Here is a 19,890-nt window from a genome sequence, read left to right as displayed (position 1 = left end):
TCTCCTTTGAACTTTCCCCCTCTCACCTGAAATGTATGCCCCCTAATATTAGACGTTTCAACTTTGGGAAAAAGATTTGAACCTAACTCTGCATCTCTTAATTTTATAGACTTCTATCAAATCTTCCCTCAGCCTTTGCTGCTCCAGAGAAAACAATCCAAGTTTTTCTAGCTGCTCCTTATAGCTCATATCTTCTAATTTAGGCAGCATCCTAGTAAATCTCTTCCACACCTTCTCAACATCCTTCCTATAATGTGGCAACCAGAATTGAACACAGTATTCTAAGTGTGACCTAACCAAAACGGTAACATGACACCCGCAATCTTGTACTCAATTCGCAATCAATAAAGGCAAACATGTTACACACCTTCACTGATGAAGGGCCTTTGCCAGAAACATCGATATTCCTGCTCTTCAGATGTTGCCTGACCTGCTGTGCTTTTCCAACACCACACTCTTGACTCTAATCTCTAGCATCTGCAGTACTCACTTTCACCCTATCTTACTTACCACCCTATCTATTTGCATGGCTACTTTCAGGGGGCTATGAACTTGAACCCCAAGATCCTTCTCTACATCAATGCTGTTCAGAGTCCTGCTATTAATTGCATACTTTTCCTTAACATTTGACCTCCCAAATGCAGTACCTCACACTTACACAGATATAACACCATCTGTCATTTCTCTGCCCATAACTACAACTCTGCCCATAACTATATCTTGCTTTGACAACCTTCTATAACTTTACCAATCTTTGTATCATCTGCAAACTTACTAACTCACCCATCTACAGTTTGATCTAAGTCATTTATAAGTCACTGACCTCCAGTCAGAAAAAACACCTTTCCACCACTACCCTCGGTCTTCTATGAGCAAGCCAATTCAGAATCCACATGGCCAAGTCATCGTGGATCCCATGCATCTTAATCTTTTAGATAGGTCTAACATGAGGAACGTTGTCTAAAGCCTTACAAAATCCACGTAAACAAAATCCACTGCTGTACCCTCATCGATCACCTTTGTCACCTCCTCGAAACTTAAAACTTAAAGAGTTGTGATCACTGTTTCCAAAATGCTCTCCCATCGACAGGTCAGTCACCTGCCCAGGTTCATTAGCCAAAACAAGGTCCAGTGTGGCCCCGCCTCTAGTTGGACTATCCACATATTGTTTCAAGAAACTCTCTTGGATGCAACTAACAATGACCTGCCCTGCACAAAGCCATGCTGACTGTCCCTAATTAAGCCATACTTTTCTATATGTGCACAAATTTATCCTAAGAATTCTCCCGAATTGCCTCCCAACCACCAATGTGAGACTCACCAGTATATAGTTTCTTGGATTATCACTATTTCCCTTCTTAGACAAAGGAAGAACATTAACTACTTGCCAGTCCTCTGGGATCTCTCCAAAGCGAGGATACAAAGATCTTGGTCAAGGCCCCAGCAATCTCCTCTCTTGCCTCTCTCAATAACCTGGGGTCTTATCCATCTTAATTCTCCCCAAGAGAGTCAACATCACTTCTCTCTTGATTTCAAATGCCCCAGCATATTAGTATGCTCCACTCAAATCTCACTGTCCTCCATATCCTTCTCCTGGGTGGATACTGATGCAAAGTACTCATTTAGGATGTCACACACATCCTGTGTCTCCAAGCACAAGATCCCTCCTTTATTCTTGAGTGGTCCTATCTTCTCCCAAGTTATCCCCTTGTTTTTAATTTATCTATAGAATTCCCTGGGATTCTTTTTAACTATACCTGCCAAGGTCATTTCATGGCCCCTTCTTGCTCTCCTAATTCCCTGCTTGAGTACTTTCCTGGTTTCCCTATATTCCTCATTGGCCCTGTCCTCCTTCATCCTTACTTTTTTCCTTTTTGATTAAATTCACAACCTCCCTTTTTCCAAGTGTCCCTTACTTTGCCATCCTTGTTCTTCTTAAACTGCAGAATTGGGCTGAGAGATGGCAAATGGAGTTCAATGCAGCTAAATGTGAGGTAATGCACTTTGGGAAGAATAACAGGAAGGCAGAATACTGGGTCAATGGAAAGATTCTTGGTAGTGTGGATGTACAGAGGGATCTTGGAGTCCATGCGCATAGATCTCTGAAAGTTGCCACCCAGATGGATAGTGCTGTTAAGAAGGCATACGGTGCGGTGTGTTAGGTTTCATTGGTGGAGGGATTGAGTTCCGGAACCGCAATATCATGCTGCAACTATACAAAACGCTGGTGCGGCCACACTTGGAATAATGTGTACAGTTCTGGTCGTCCCATTACAGGAAGGATATGGAAGCATTGGAAAAGGTACAAAGGACATTTACCAGGATGTTGCCTGGTCTGGAGGGAAGGTCTTATGAGGAAAGGCTGAGAGACTTGGGTCTGTTCTCATTGGAAAGAAGGCTAAGGGGGATTTGATAGAGACATACAAGTTGATCAGAGGATGAGATAATGATCAACTCATCCTCTGATCAACTTGTACAGGTCATCCCTGCCCCAGAAGAGGTCCCAATGATCCAAGAACCTGAAACCCTGCCCCCTGCACCAGCTTCTCAGCCATGTGTTCATCTGTCCTATCTTTCTATTCCATGCCTCACTAGCACGGGGCACTGGCAGTAACACAGAGATTTTTAACCTCGAGTCCTGTTATTCAGGCTCTTTCCAAACTCCCTTCACTCACTTCACAGGATCTCATTCCTCTTTCTACCTATGTCATTGATATCAATGTGCACCACTACACCTGGCTGCTCACCCTCCCCCTTAAGAATTTCATGCAACTGCTCAGAGACGTCCTTGATGCTGGCACCAGCCATGCAACACACCAAATCCTGGAGTCTCGAACGCAGCTACAGAAACATTTGTCTGTGCCTTCTACTAGCAAGTCGCCAACCACTATCACTTGCTTGAACCTTGTCCAACCCTGTTCTACAGCAGAACCAGTTGTGGTGCCACAGGCCTGGCTGCTGCTGTTATACTCAACTGAAAGTCTATACCCCCAACAGTATCCAAAATGGTATTCCTGTTAGAGAAGGAATTAGCCACAGGAGGCTCCTGCATTACCTGCCTGTCTCTCCTGGCATCACTCATCTACCTGATTGAACCTATAGTGTGATCACCTCCCTGTAACTAGTGTCTATCACTCTCTCTGCCACTATATCCTCATCCTCACTGTGTCCAACTGCCACTCCAACCGAACAGTGCAGTCTGTGAGGAACTGCAGCTGGTCACACTTCCTGCAGACGTAGTTGTCAGGGACACTAGACTGCTCCCTGATCTCCTGCAACAGTGGTTAGGGTACCACTGGCCTAACTACCATATCTTCCCCTTTACACTCAGAAAGAGAAAAGAATCCATGCTGACCAGATATCCTAAATTAATCTAGTTCCATTTGCCAGCATTTGGCCCATAACCCTCTAAATCCTCTTTATTCATGTACCCATTCTATATATACCCTTTTTAATGTTACTGCCTCCACCACTTCCTCTGGCAGCTCGTTCAATACTTTATTGCACCTAAAGGAAAATACATGCTGTGTTGTACTGTATAGTAACTATTTGAAGCACTCTAATTACAAATATTATAAGTAAGATTTCAAATCTGTTATCCTCAAAGAGAACCTTAACGACACTCAAAACGCAGTGTCGGGTCACCCGTCTCTATTTTAAAGCTGAAATTACAAATAAAGTGCTGGAGAAACTCAGCAGGTCTGGCAGCATCTGGGGAGAGAGAAAAACCATGTTCACATTTTAAGTCCAGTATTGTTCATCTTTAAAAGTTAAGGAGGCTGGGAAATGGTTGTTTTTATGCTGTTCACAAAGTGGGAGGAGGAGCAAGTGGAGCCCAGAACAAAAGACAAAGGGAGTGTTTATTGTAATAAAAACGATATAGATACAGAAAAGGAGTTAATGATTGGTGTGAATAGTGGAAAATAGGTCAGCTCTGCTGGGAGGGGTAAGAGGTGTAATAAAAATGAAAGACACTGTCCAAGCTTTGAAGTTTTAAACTCAATGTTGCCCTGAAAGCTATAAACTGCCTCAGGGGAAAATGCAGTGCGGTTCCTCCAGCTTGCATAGGGATTCTAAGATAGTAATGTTAGCAGGAGAGCAAGATGTTAATTTGAAGTGAGAAACTTGAAAACTCCTTTGTTAAGTGGCATATCTATAAATGGTTTATTATCAGTTTCTTTCGTTAATATCCTTCTTGAGACCATTAAAAAAGCTGCAGCAGCTCAAGGATTATTTAATGTGTATTCCTTAAACTCATCTCATTAACATTGTTATTTTTCTGGAGCTTTTCTCTCATTGACTTATAAGTCACTTTGGACAGATGGTTTTTGGAGGCTGATCAACTAACAGCCATTACAGACTTTTTCTCTGTCACTGAAACTTGCACTTTGCCTGACTGCATCTAGATGGTTCTGTCTTTCCATAGTACTGGACTTATGGTGCTAGGCAACAGCAGTTTATTTTTCTTTGTTTCCTAATGCACTAAACTGTTTACTTCAAGGTTTCAACTGACTCATTAAAATTCATAGAAACTCCTGATGTCCTGGCACCAATCACAAACAAATCTAAAATTAAACTAAAACCATGGGTGGAATTTTCTCAGCCTCTGAACAACAACGACAATGGTGAGAATGAATAATATGAGATAATATCGAGAGAAAATAAAGTCTGATTTTTCACTTAAGATTTTAAGGGTTGATGAGAATCATATTAATGATCCTTAAGGTGCTTATTTACATGCATTAACATCTCATTACCTAAACTTGCCTCATACACAGTGATGGCCTGCATACTCCATCCATGTAGGTTGACATTGACAAAGTGATACCCTTACCACATTATCATAGCATATCTCGGACTAAATTTCAATACAATTAAGAATGTCAATACTGCACTTTGGAACTCACTGACAATGCTGCTACAAGGACTGGCTGCTTGGACAGACACTCAACTCATGGATCAGAATACGATGCATCTCAAGAGCTGTCTTTCTTAGTGCTCAATCACTTTGTGCTTGCTTGGATATTCACAGCATCACTACCATGCTTTGCCTTTTAGCACAGACAGAAAACCAGGCATCATATCATGTTTGCCAGCAATGAACAGTCATAGGAGTGGATATATTGCTGTTTGCCACTGTGCTACATCAACATCACACCAAAGCATGTACCAATTGGCAATTACGCTGAATGTGCTATGACCATGTTATCATGTGACCATGGCTTAAAGTCTGAGAGGAATAGCCCTTAGTCCAGTCAGTGGTCAGCATGGTCAGTTGGAGATCTCAGCACTGTCACTCGACAGCGTAGTCCAGTTACAGTCCAGAGAGGTTTGCCATGGTTAGACAGTTGCTTTCTGTGATTGGGGCCTGGGGATCAGTGTTGTGGTAATGTTGGTGTGACCACACCTAGAGTATTATGTACAGTTTTTCACTCCTTACTTAAGGAAGGATGTGATGGCACTGGAGGCAGCTTAAGAGGATTTTCACTGGATTAATTCAGTCCAGGATAAGATCAGCCATGATCATGTTAAATGGCAGAGTAGGCTTGAAGGGCTGAAATGCCTACTCATGCTCCTAATTCCTATGTTCTTATGTGCCATATTCCAAAGAGATTTCAGAATCTGTGTACATAGGTCACAAAATTGTCCTGTTCATGAACCCCTAAATGTCTTTGGAACTGTATCTACTGGGAAAGTATGCATAACAACAGCTTGGGGGAGAGCTTTTGTGATGCAGTGATGGTGTTCCTACCCCTAAGCCAGAAGTCATTCATTCAACTACTACCTGCTCCAGACATGTGTAATAATGCTTCTGAACAGGCTGGTTAAGAAAAATTCTAAAATACCTCAATGTAAGGAAAATATGCTTTATAAATGCATCAGCAGCGATTATAGCAATGTGACAAATTGACTAAACAAATTGCATTGCTAGGTATTGTTGAGCTCATTCCATTGCAATTACTTTCCTTTGTGGCTCTCTTAGTGTCAGGAAATGTATGTTTTGCACCTTGTGGGTGGTTTTCCTGATCTCAGACACAACATTAACACTCCTCCCTAATATGAAGCCAGACTTTAGCTGTTTGTAATCTGGCAGTCTGAATTGTTTGCTGTTCATATGTCATATTGCATCACAGTCCTTGTCTCACATATTTCTCTACTTTGCCTGTTTCAGCCTACACAGCTGCCTTTCTCACAATTATTGGACCTTTATGCCACCTGTTCTGATTAATTCATTTTATTTGCTAGCTTATGTGGCACATGGATTAATTATGACATAACAGGGATACATAACCATGTTTTATCTATGATGCTTCTAACAATTCAGTTGAAGAGAGACAAAATATTGCAGCATGGGGAAATCTGGAACGAAAACAGAAACCACTGGAAACATTCAGCCATCATCTGTGGAGAGAAACAGAGTTAATAGCCTGGATTTTCATTGAGTCAGGATAATTCGGAAGCCCTTTAAAATGGCTGGCAAGCCTTGCTTCCGTTATTCCTTACCCTATTCCCCGGTGTGGCAAATTTGGACCATGAGCTGATAGCCAGTGATCCAACTTGCCCAGCTCCATTGTGATGTTAGGCCACTCTGCTCAATTTTCATGAAGTCATTATTAGTTCAACTTTTCAAAGGATCCTGGTTCACAGCATAGAGGTACCTATTTCTGTGCTGTGTATACTATATATTTATTGCATTCATATAGCTTATGAATCAAATTGAAATGCAACAATGACCTTTTCTGTTCGAGGACGTTTATACTGTATGAAAGCTTACTGAGGACCTCGTGTGGCAGGATATATTTATTACAGCAATATGGTAAAAGTAGAGGTGCAAGTACACAATTGCTGTTACAATAGTTATATTGATGAACAAATTATGAGCAAGAGTAAGCTATTTGGCCCCTTGTGACTACTGCACCATTTAATAAGGTTATGGTTGATCTGACTGTGACCTCAACTCCATATTCCCACCTATATCAGATAATCTTTGGCCCTATTGTTCGTCAAGAATCTATTCACCCTAGCTTAAAAGTATTCAATGACCTTGCCTCCATTTTAAAAAATTCATTCACAGGACATAGGCATTGCTGACTGGCCCAATATTTATTGCCGATCCTAAGTGTTACAGTTAAGAGTCAACCACACTGTTGTGGGTCTGGAGTCACATTGAGGCCAGGCCAGATAAGGATGGCAGTTTCCTTCTCTAAAGAACATCAGTGAACCAGTTCCTAAAGGACATCTGACAGTCAACAATAGTTTCATGGTCATCATTAGACTGTTAATTCCAGATTTTTATCAAATTCAAATTCCACCATCTGCATGATAGGATTTGAATCCTTGTCCCCAGAACATTATGTAGGTCTAGATTAACAGTCCAGCAATAATACCACAATGCCATCACCTCCTCTTCCACAATTTAATCGCATCATTATTCTGCTGTATATCCTCAAATTTATTTTTCTCAAGTAAACATCTGATTTCCTTTTGAAATTATATTTTCTTATGCCATCTTCATGTGTAACAAGTCCCAGGTCATTGCCATTCACTGTTTCTTTCTCATATCCTTGTGTATCTCTTGCCCAAAACTTTAAATCCATGCCCCTGTTTCTTGTATGATTAGCTAATATGAACAGCTTTTATTTCTTAACCTGGGAGAACAACCCTAACTTCTCCAAGCAAACCTTGTGGTTAAAATCCCTCATCCAAGGAACCGTCCTTGTAAATCTCCACTGCGCCCTCACATTTTCTTTAAGGGTGACAAGAAACCAATCACTGACTTGATGGACCTGCTGCGTCACTCCTTGAATCTTCTTCTGGTGATTTGTCCTAACAGTGTTGTCTCTGACTCCCTTTTGCCAGTTGGCACTGTTTCCCTTATGCTTGCCATTCTGTTTTTTGCTGATTGCCCATCATTGCTTTTTAATTTAAGTTTCTGGCAGTGTTTTCCTTTGGGATCATTCCATCCCTTTCGTTCTCTTTCTTTCTGTCTCTCTCATTCTCTCTCCTGCTGACACCTCGGTTTTTGGCATTACTTTCTCTCAAGCTCACTGTCCTCTGAGTCTCAGACCAGCTTTCTCTGACCGATCTAATTGATCCTTCTTCTTCACATTGTTTTTCTATTTACCTATCCAATTCAATAACTCTTTCCTAACTTGGTCTGATATTACCGAAGAAAGGATATACTTGCCATAGAGGGACTGCTGCAGAGATTCACTAGGCTGATATTGGGGTTGAAAGTGAGGTCTGCAGATGCTGGAGATCAAAGTTGAAACTTTATTGCTGGAACAGCACAGCAGGTCAGGCAGCATCCAGGGAACAGGAGATTCGACGTTTCGGGCACAGGCCCTTCTTCAGAAGGGCCTGTGCCCGAAACGTCGAATCTCCTGTTCCCTGGATGCTGCCTGACCTGATATTGGGGTTGACAGGGTTGTCCTATGATGAGGAACTGGTTTGACAGGGTCCGTATTGATTAAGGTTTAGAAGGATGAAAGAGGATCTGATTGAAAAGTTCTAACAGGGCTGGACAGACTGGCAGGGAGGATGATTTCCCTGGTTGGGAAGTCTAGAACAAGGGACACAGTCTCAGCTGGTAGATCATTTCAGATTGAGATAGTCATAAAATCAAACAGCATGGAATCAGACCCTTGGTTCCAACTTGGTCCAAGTTTACCAAACTAAAGTAGTCCCATTTCCCTGCATTTGACCTATATCATTCTAAACCTTTCCTATTCATGTTCCTGTTCGAATGTCTTTTAAATATTGTAACTGTACCTGCATCTACCATTTCCTCTGGCAGTTCATTTCCATATTCGAACCACTGTCCATATGAAAAAGTCACCCCCTTCATGTCCCTTTTAAACCTTTCTCCTCTCATCTTAAAATTATGCCCTCAAGCTTTGAACTCCCAACCCTAGAGAAAAGACCTTGCTATTCACCTTATCTATGCCCCTCATGATTTTATAAACATCGATAAGGTTACTCCTCAATCTCCAATGCTCCAGCGAAAAATGCCCCAGTTTATGGGATGAGGAAAAATGTCAACACTCAAAGGGTAATGAATCTGTTAATAATCTTCTGTTAAGTGGGATTTGTCAAGGTTCAGGCAATCAATTATTATAAGGGACGGCACAGTGGCTCAGTGGTTAGCACTGCTGCCTCACAGCGCCAGGGACTTGGGTTTGATTCCTGCCTCAGGCAAGTGTCTGTGTGGAGTTTGCACATTCTCCCAGTGTCTGCATAGGTTTCCTCCCATAGTCCAAAGATGTGCAGGTCAGGTGAATTGGCCAATGCTAAATTGCCCATAGTGTTAGTTACATTAGTTATGGGTAAATATAAAGTAGTGATATGGGTGTGGGTGCGTTACTCTTTGGATGGTTGGTGTGGGCTTGTTGGGCTGAAGGGTCTGTTTCCATACTGTAGGGAATCTAATCTAATCTAAAGGGACTCTCTAGTCAGGAGTACAAACAGGGGATTCTGCAGCCGTGAGCAAGACTTCAGAATGGGGTTTTGCCTTCCTGGTTGCAGGACATCCAGGAGAGGTTGCAGCAAGTTGTTAAAGGGGAAACTTAGCAGCTGGAGGTCATTGTACACATTGGTACAAACAACAGGGAAAGGGGGAAAGGGATGAGGTTTTTTCAGAGACAATGTAGGAACTTAGGTAGGAAGTTGAAAAGAATGAACTCTAAGGTAGTAATCTCATTTGCTGGTGAGAGTTGGAATAGGAAGATGGGGCAGATAAATGAGGGGCTCAAGATATGGAGTAGGGAAAAGGAATTAGATTTTTGGATCATTGGGTTTTCTTCTGGGGCAGAAGGGACCTGTTCAAAAGGGACAGATTTCATATGAACTGGAGGAGACCAATATCCTGGTGGGAGTATTTGCTGGTGCTACTTGGGAGCCTTTAAACCAGTATGGAGAGTGAGTAGGGGTGATCCTAAGTGGTAGTGAGAATAGTGAAAGTGCTGAGGATGATTCGGAAGTTAGAGAGAGAAAGTTAATTAGATAAGGCATGTCAGAAATGAAGTAGCTCAAAGAATGCAAGAGATCTGACAGGTAAGGTGGATGAACTCAGCGCATTTATAGGAACATGATACTGGGATATCGCAGTTATCATAGAGACATCGGTGAGGGGGGTAGGACTGGCAGATCAACGTTCCATGGTTTAGATGTTATAGGAAGGAATGAAAGGGAGGCGGGTGGGTGGGGTGTGATATTTTTGATAAGGGAAAACATAACTGCTGTACTTAGCGAGGAACTTCCTCGGGGATTGTCCAGTGAAGCTATATGGGTGGAACTTACAAATAAGAAGGGAACGATCACCTTGGCAGGATTGTACGAGAGGACTCCTAATAATCAGCGGGAAACTGAGGAGCAAATATGTAGAGAGAACTCAGATATTGGTAAGAATAATAGGGTTGTAATAGTTGGGGAGTTCAACTTGCCAAACATAGACTGGGACTGCTAGAGTGTTAAAGACTTGAATGGAAAGGTATTGATTAAATATCTTCTAAAAGTTCAAAATTAGAGTAAGGCCAATTTTGAATGTATGAGACAGAAACTTTCAAAAGTTGATTGGGGTAGACTGTTCACAGGCAAAGGACAGCTGGCAAGTGGCAGGCTTTCAAAAATGAGATAAAAGGAGTTCAGAAGCAGTGCGTTCCTCTTAGAGTGAAGAGTAACTCTGATAATAGTAGGGAACAATGGACGAATAGAGATGTTAAAGCTCTGGTCATGAATAATAGAGACATAGGTCAGGTATAAATAACTGGGATCAAGTGAATCTCTTGAAGAGTACAAGGGAAGTACAGGCATTCTTAAGAGAGAAATCAGGATAGGCAAGAAAAGGATATGAGATAACCTTGGCAGATAAGGTTAAGGATAATCCAAAAGAGACTCTGCTAGTACATTAAGAGCAAAAGATCAATGAGAGAGAGAGAGAATAAGGCCCCTTAAAGATCAACAAAGTTGTCTATGTGTAGAACTATAGGAGATAGGAGAGATACTAAATGAATAATTCGCGTCAGTAATTCCAGTGCAGAAACACATGGGGGGGCTAGGAAACTCCAGGAAGTAAATATTGATGTCTTGAATGCAGACCACAGTATAGAAGAGGAAATGGTGGAGGTCTTAAAAAGCATAAAGCTACACAAATCTCCGGGACTTGATCAAGGGTATCCTAGGACTTTGTAGGAAGCGGGGCCGCTAGCAGAAATATTTGTATCTTTTATTGCCACAGATGAGGTGTTGGAAAACTGGAGGGTGGATAATGATGTGCCTTTATTTCAGAGAGGCGGCAAACAGAAGCCTGGGAACTGTAGACCAATGAGGAGAAAGTGAGCACTGCAGATGCTGGAGATCAGAGTTGAAGAGTGTAGTGCTGGAAAAGCACAGCTGGTCAGACAGCATCTGAGAAGCAGGAGAATTGACATTTCGAGCATAACCCCTAATGAAGGGCTTATGCCCAAAACGTCGATCCTCCTGCTCCTCGGATGCTACCTGACCAGCTATGTTTTTCCAGCACTATACTCTTCAACTGTAGATCAGTGAGCCTGATATCATTGGTGGATAAGTTGTTGGAGGGAATTCTGAGAGACAGGATTTACATGTATTTGGAGAGGCAATTAATGATTAGGGATAGTCAGCATGGCTTTGCATGTAGGAAATCATGTCTCACAAACTTGATTGAGCTTTTTAAGGATGTGTCCAAGAAAATAGATGAGGTCAGAACAGTAGAGTCATAGAGATGTACATTACGGAAACAGACTCTTCAGTCCGACTCGTCCATGCGGACCAGATATCTTAAATTAATCTAGTCCTATTTGCCAACACTTCGCCCATACCCCTCTAAACCCTTCCTTTTAATATACTCATCCAAATACCTTTTGAGTGTTGTAATTGTTTTAGCTTCCACCATTTCCTCTAGCAGTTCATTCCATACATGCACCACCTTCTGCATGAAAAATTTGCTCCTTAGGTCCTTTTAAATTTCTTCCCTCTCACTCTAAACCTATGCCCTCTAGTTCTGGACTCCCCCACTCCAGGGAACAGACATTGTCTATGTACCCTATCCATGCCCCTCATGATTTTATAAATCTGTATAACGTCACCTCTCATCCTCCGATGTTCCAGGGAAAACAGCCTCAGCCTATTAAATCTCTCCTTATCGGTCAAACCCTCCAACCCTGGCAACATCCTTGTAAATCTTTTCTGAACCCTTTCAAGCTTCACAACACCCTTCTAATAGGAAGGAGACCAGAATTGCACACAATATTCCAAAAGTGGCCTAACCAATGTCCTGTACAGCCGCAACATGACCTCTCACCTCCTTTCCTGAATGCTCTGACCAATAAAGGAAAGCATACCCAATGCCTTCTTTACTATTCTATCTTAATGGGCTGAATAGGCTGGGGCTGTTTCCCCTGGACAGTTGGAGGCTAAGTGGTGACCTTACAAAAAGTTTATAAAATCATGACGGGCATGGATAGGGTAAATAGACAACATCTTTTCCCTGAACTAGAGAGCATAGGCTTAGGGTGAGAGGGGAAAGATTTAAAAGGGACCTAAGGGCCAACCTTTTTACACAGAGGGTGGTGTGTATATGGAATGAGCTGCCAGAGGAAGTGGTGGAGACAGTTGCAATTATTACATTTAAAATGCATCTGGATGGGTATATTAAAAGGAAGGGATTAGAGTGATATGGACCCAGTGCTGGCAAATGGGACAAGATTAAGTTGAGATATCTGGTCCACATGGAAAAGTTGGACCAAAGGGCCTGTTTCCATGCTGTACATTTTTATGACTCTATGACTCTAATTGGGCCAAGGAGTGGCAAATGGAGTTTAGTTTAGACAAATGCAAGGTGTTGCATTTTGGTAAAATGAATAAATCCAGTTATTACACAGTAAATGGTTGGGCCCTGGGGAGTAAATATCCCTAACACAACATGCAAAGACATAAACACATGGACTCTCTTAGACAAAATGTAGTGATTATAATATGATCAGCCAGGTGGACTTCATACAATATGAGTTCCCTGATTGGGGCTAATAATCTGGTCCAATCAGGGAGCCCAGGCTGACAGATATAAACACAAGTATACAAGGGTCTGTTCACTGAGGGAGTTGGATCAGTGCCAAGTACTCTCCAGATGAAAATAAAAGGTGACTTGGTGACTGGATATCAGTCTCTGTTGAATTATTTTAGTGGCAACAAGGGAAAAGCATGCTCTCGAAGAAATTCACTGCAACTGTCATGTTTAAGTTGGATTAAGCATTTCTAGCATCATGCCATTATTTGTGAAGGTTGACTCATTGTATTCTGTCGTCGAAGACTGAGTAGAGTATGTGGAAAGAATGCTTTATGTTTTCTGGGCAAATGACATTGGGGCAGATGAAACACAATGAGTAATTTTCCTGACAATTTGTGGACCAGCAGCTTTTTCAGCTATTAGGAGCCTAACTTTCCCTGAGGCACCAGATACCAAAAGCTTTCAATGGTTGAAGCATTTAGTCAAGGAATATTATGACCTCAAGCCTTCTCTAATTCTAAGATGCGATCATTTTACTTGGTAATTTGAATCCAGATCAAGATTTTGATTTAACCCTTAATGAGATGCTGAGAGACCATTGATATGTGGGATTAATGATGTAACCAAACAAAAGTGCCTACTAGCTGAAGCCCAACTTGACTTCAAACAGGCAGTTCAACTGGCTGCCGAACTTCATTGGAAAATGCGAAAAGTGGAGCATACGAGTTGCAGGGCATTTTAATGAAAGTGGACAACCTCGCCAGTCTGACTGAGCTTGGAGAACACCACTTGAGTGAAAGCAATTGCATCGCCTCACATGGAACATATCCTGAACAGAGGGATTCTAGGTCAGCCCACAGCAAAATCCCAAAGCAAAGCCTTGGTCAAACAGTTAAAAGTTTCTTCAGGATCTGGGCTGGCAAGCCATTGAAGTTGTTGCTGTTATGCAGACTTGAGACAGCAAAAGAGTTCCACTAGACCTAAATTGAGTAAAATAACTCATAGGCTGGCATTTAGGAGAGTGCACACCCTGGTTTGGAACAGTTAAATTGCTTAGCAACATCAAAATAAACGACTGGTTAAATGGTCACCTAGTTCGAATGGAAGTTGATACTGGTGTGGCTGTTTGAGTGATTGCAGAAACAATCTTTAACAAAATTTGCTCAGGACTCCAACCCTTAAGATAGACAGAACCTATACCAGGGAATCTTTACAGATTAAGATTACAACTTTGGTTCCAGTCTCTTATGAGAAGCAGAGTCATAGAGATGTACTGCACGGAAACAGACCCTTCTGTCCAACTTGTCGATGCCAACCAGATAACGATTTGCCAGCACTTGGCCCATATCCCTCTAAACCCTTCCTATACATGTACCCATCCAGATGCCTTTTAAATGTTGCAATTGTACCAGCCTCCATCACTTCCTCTGGCAGCTCATTCCATACACGCATCACCCTCTGCGTGAAAAAGTTGTTCCTTAGGTCACTTTTAAATCTCAGCCTAAACTTATGCCCTCTAGTTCTGGACTTCCCCAACCCAGAAAAAAAGCCTTGTCTATTTACCCTATCCATGTCCCTCATGATTTTATAAACCTCAATAAGGTCACGCCTCAGCTCCAAGGAAATCAGCCCAGCCTCTCCCTATAGATCAAACCCTCAAACCCTGGCAACATCCTAGTAAATCTTTTCCGAACCCTGTCAAGTTTCACAACATCCTTCCCATTTTGCAAGAAAAGGCTTGGGTCTAAGCTTGATGGAGTGAAATTGGTTCAGAAAGATTATCCTAGATTGGTACAACGTTTTTCAATTAGAAAATGGCTGCCTGAGTGAAGTCCCAGAACTAGTTCTGGGTGTTAAATACCCAGAAAGCCTTTCAGGAAGGTTTAGGAACTATCAAAGGAGTGAAGGCCACCTTGCACGTTGATCACAAAGTAATTCCAGGATTCTGCAAGGCCTGCCCATTGCTATTTGCCTTACAGGAAAAAGTAGAGACAGAAATTGGAAAGCTGGAAAATGAAAGAATCAAGTCATCAAACCAGTCCAATTTGCGAAACAGGCAGCAACAGCTGTACCAATTGTGAAGCCTGATGTGTCGGTTTACTTCTGTGGGAATTTTAAACAAATGGTCAACAGCTTTTCACAGCCAGATAAATATCCAATCCTTGCACAGAGGATTTATACACAAAGCTGGCAAGGGGGCTGACCTCATGAAGATGGACATGAGCCATGCTTACTTGCAATTGCAGTTGGATGAGAATTTCCAGAAGTATGTTACAATTAATACTCATCAAGGTTTGTACCAATATACAAGACTGCCGTTCTGGGTATTGTCAACCTATGCAATTTTTCAGTGGACGTTGGAGAACATTTTACAAGGTCTACCCCAGATCACCAGTTATCTAGATGATGTGCTAATAACAGAGAAAACCAAACAGGAGCACTTAGAGAACTTGGACATAGTACTTAGACATTTCTCCTAGATGGGGAAATGTCATAAAAGGGAAAAATGTGTGTGTTCAGGCACCCCAAGTGACCAGCAGGGTTTAGATAGTTGACAAGACCAGATTACACCCATTGGAAGATAAAATGAGGGTGATTAAAGGTGCTCCAGCTTCCACATTAGTACTGCAGCTTAGGTCCTTCCTAGGGGTAGTAAACTATTCTGGAAAGTTCATACATTCCTGGCCTCCATCCTTTGCATAAAATCTTAAAAAAGGGTCAGCCATGGAAATGGTCGCGTAGCCAAGTCGTAGCCTTCAGAGAAGTAAAGAAACAGCTGTCACCCTGTAAGGTGTTGGCACACTGATCCCAAGCGAGATCTGGTATTGACATGCAATGCCTCCCCATAGGCTGTCTGGATAGTATTAGCTCACAGGTGCCAATGGAGAGGAACGCCCAACAGGGTATTCATCCAGGACTTTGGCTAATGCAAAGCATAAATATGCCTAGATAGAAAAAGAAGATTTGCAGTCATATTTGGAGTCAGAAAGTTCCACCAATGCTTTTGTGGATGTAAATTTGCAATAATAACCCCTGCCAGGTCTACTTAAAGAGGACAAGATGTGGAGGTGCTGGTGTTAGACTGGGGTGGACAAAGTTAAAAATCACACAGCACCAGGTTATAGTCCAACAGGTTTATTTTGAAGTACTAGCTTTCAGAGCACTGCTCCTTCATCAAGTAGCTACCGCTCGGATTTTTAAAGAGAACAAACCAGTACCACCCATAGCTTCAGGCCAAATTCAGTGATGGAATCTAATACTAAGTGTGTATAATTCCTTAGAATACTGTCCGGGAGGCCAAGTAGCAAATGTGGATGCATTGAGCCACCTTCTGCTTGCAGATACACCACCGATACTACAGCTACTGGAAGAGTCCATAATGGTTTTAAATTTTCTGGACACACATCCGGTCATAGCTGGATGTGTGTCCAGACTTTGGATGCAGAAAGATCCAGTCTTGGCAAAATTGAAACAGCTGGTGGTGATGGGAGAAACCAAAGAGCCGTCACAACCAGAATTGAAACCGTTTTGGACCCAGAGAGACCAGATCACAATATAGGATGGCATATTATTATTGGGAGCAAGACTGATTGACCCGAATAAAGGTCGTCTCCAGATATTGGCTAAACTCCACCAGGGTCACCCAGGAGTTTCCAAAATGAAGATGTTGGTGAAATATTTTGTATGGTGGTCAGGATTGGATGTAGACATTGCTGCATTGGTTGGGCTGTGCCCAGAGTGCCAACAAGGACAAAACTTATCGCCAGCAGTTCCTTCACATTTATGGGAATAAGTGAGGGCTGCAGATGCTGGAGATCAGAGCTGAAAATGTGTTGCTGGAAAAGCGCAGCAGGTCAGGCAGCATCCAAGGAACAGGAGAATTGACGTTTCAGGCATAAGCCTGAAGAAGGGGTTATGCCCAAAACGTCGATTCTCCTGTTCCTTGGATGCTGCCTGACCTGCTGCGCTTTTCCAGCAACACATTTTCAGCATTTATGGGAATAGCCAGGTAAACCCGAGACTCAGTTACACATTGACTATGCAGGTCCTTTCATTGTCTCAATGCTCTTAGTCATTATCTATGCCCACTCAAAATGGCTGAACTTGCTTGGAGTTCATTTGTCAAACACAAGAATGATGGTAGAAAAACTGCATGCATCTTTTGCAATATAGAGACTCACAGAAGTGTCGATTACATATAATAGGCCATTGTTTACCAGCAGGGAATTTGAGTATTTTCGCTCCTTCGTCACCTTTTCAAAGAATTCAATAAGGTTTGTGAGGCACGACTTGCCCTTCACAAAACCATGCTGACTATAATTCTTCATATTAGGACATTGCTATACTATCCATCAACCAATGGTGTGGCAGAAAGAGCAGTCCAAACTAACCATGAGAATGTCCCTGCATGGGTAAGAGGCATGTTGAAAATGAAGTTAGGTCCAGAGACATATAAAGTTTGGGTAGGTGCGATGGTCCTGAATATGCATGTGGACCATATGAAATTGACAAACTCACAAACAGTGCAGGAACAAAACTTGCCCAACTCCTCGACTACCTTTCCGTCTGTTCTGGGATCTGTGGGTTCTCCCTCTCCATCTAGCATTGAAGATACCTCAGAATCTGAGATGGACTTGATGAATATCGCTGCCTTGATGCCTTTGCTGCTTGAAAAGGAGAATAAATTTTTCCAAGACCCTCCTGGCACAAGAGGCAAGCTACTGTATGTTATATGGCACTGGTATTAGAGGCAGAGTTGGAGAAACTTGACCCAGTGCTAAATCCCCCAGAAGAAGCTACACAAAAAAAGATTGGCCTAAGTCCTCAGACTCAGGGGGTAGGGTTATAGTGATTGTTATCCAGGTGGACCTCATATAATATGTATTCCCTGATTGGACCAGATTAGCAGCCAAATTCAGGGAGCCCTGGCTGACAGATATAAACAGGAGTGTCAGAAGTTCTTTTCACTCTGAGAGCTGGCTCTGAGGGAGCTGGATCAGTGTCAAGGACTCTCCACATGTAAATAAAAGGTGACTTGGTGGATGGGATACTGGCTTCAGTGGAATCATCTCAAGGTGATGAGAGAAAAGCACGCTCCTAAAGAAATTCACTTGCAAGAGTTGTCTTTGAGTTGGGCTAAGCATTTCTGGCATCATGCCATTATTTGGGAGGCTTGATTCAGACACAAATTTTAAAAATAAATAGGAGTGTCAGAAGTTCTTTTCACTCTGAGAGCTGGCTCTGAGGGAGCTGGAACTGTGTTAAGGAGTCTCCACATGTAATTAAAGGGTGATGTGGTTTTGGGATATTGGCCTCTGTGGAGTTATTTCAGAAAGATTTGAAAACCTGCTGCGGGGTGGTGACAACAAGAATGGCCCAGCAGCTGAGAATCCCTCTACCCCGGATCACTACCACAATCCCTGAACTCCTGGGCCCTCCTTTTTTGCCCCATATCTCTCTATCTCCCTGCCTCTCCCTCTTACCGGGTTGTCCGAACCTCTCCCCACCTTCCACTCCTGCTCCCCCTCCTCCAACTAATCCTGATCTTCCCTCCCCTTTCACCAGAATTTCCTATCTCTCCTCCATGCCTGTCTGCCCCCACACCAGGCTTAATTTCTCTGCCTGCACCTCCTCAAAATCTGCACACTCGTGATTCAAAGTGGTACATGTTACGCATGCATCAGTGTCATCAAATACAGCACAGCAATGTGATTGAATCTAAATTGCCCTCTTGGCAATTAGGGGTGAGCCACAAATGCTGACTTAGCCAGTGACACCCAAAACCTGTGAATGATATAAAAATAATTAATCAATCAGCTGGTTCTTAGCAGTCTTTTCTCCAAATTAACCAGAAAAAATAAACACCTGTCCAAGCCAGTCTTTATTCAAATCAGCCCTAACAGGATCTATAGCAAAGTAACGTTATCACTAGTTATCAGATTTCTAGGAAGCCTTGTTTAAACAAAGTTCAGTGTTCACGGTGAACTTATAATGACCTCTTGTAAACAAACCATTCCAGGTATGTCCACAGAACTTGAACGAAATAAACTTTCCACAATCTTTAAAAGTTTAAGTCCTCCAAGCAATATTAAATATAAAGCATCTTACGAAATGGGGGAGATACTAAATGAATATTTTGCATCAGTATTTACTGTGGAAAAGGATATGGAAGATATAGATTGTAGGGAAATAGATGGTGACATCTTGCAAAATGTCCAGATTACATGGGAGAAACTGCTGGATGTCTTGAAACGCTTAAAGGTGGATAAATCCCCAGGACTTGATCAGGTATACCCGAGAACTCTGTGGGAAGCTAGAGAAGTGATTGCTGGGCCTCTTGCTGAGATATTTGTATCATTGATAGTCACAGGTGCGGTGCCGGAAGGCTGGAGGTTGGCTAACGTAGTGGTGCCACTGTTTAAGAAAGGCGGTAAAGACAAGCCAGGGAACTATAGACCAGTGAGCCTGACCTCAGTGGTGGGCAAGTTGTTGGAGGGAATCCTGAGGGACAGGATGTACATGTATCTGGAAAGGCAAGGACTGATTCAGGATAGTCAACATGGCTTTGTGCGTGGGAAATCATGTCTCACAAACTTGATTGAGTTTTTTGAAGAGGTAACAAAGAAGATTGATGAGGGCAGAGCGGTAGATGTGATCTATATGGACTTCAGTAAGGCGTTCGACAAGGTTCCCCATGGTAGACTGATTAGCAAGGTTAGATCTCATGGAATACAGGGAGAACTAGCCATTTGGATACAGTTTGCTGGCTCAAAGGTAGAAGATAGAGCATGGTGGTGGAGGGTTGTTTTTCAGACTGGAGGCCTGTGACCAATGGAGTGCCACAAGGATCGGTGCTGGGTCCT

The 19,890-nt window shown here is 42.4% G+C and overlaps 1 protein-coding gene across 1 annotated transcript in view; it reads left to right on the top strand.

The window, feature by feature from the left end:
* The window catches only part of LOC122555310 (meiosis 1 associated protein), a 111,202-nt gene that overhangs the window by 54,293 nt on the left and 37,019 nt on the right, over positions 1 to 19,890 (top strand). The gene's annotated exons all lie outside the window — the stretch shown is intronic.

The sequence above is a fragment of the Chiloscyllium plagiosum genome, chromosome 1 (genome assembly GCF_004010195.1).
Source record: "Chiloscyllium plagiosum isolate BGI_BamShark_2017 chromosome 1, ASM401019v2, whole genome shotgun sequence".
NCBI lineage: Eukaryota > Metazoa > Chordata > Chondrichthyes > Orectolobiformes > Hemiscylliidae > Chiloscyllium > Chiloscyllium plagiosum.
Note: the sequence above shows the minus strand (reverse complement) of the source record. Positions and strands in the feature narration are given on the sequence as shown.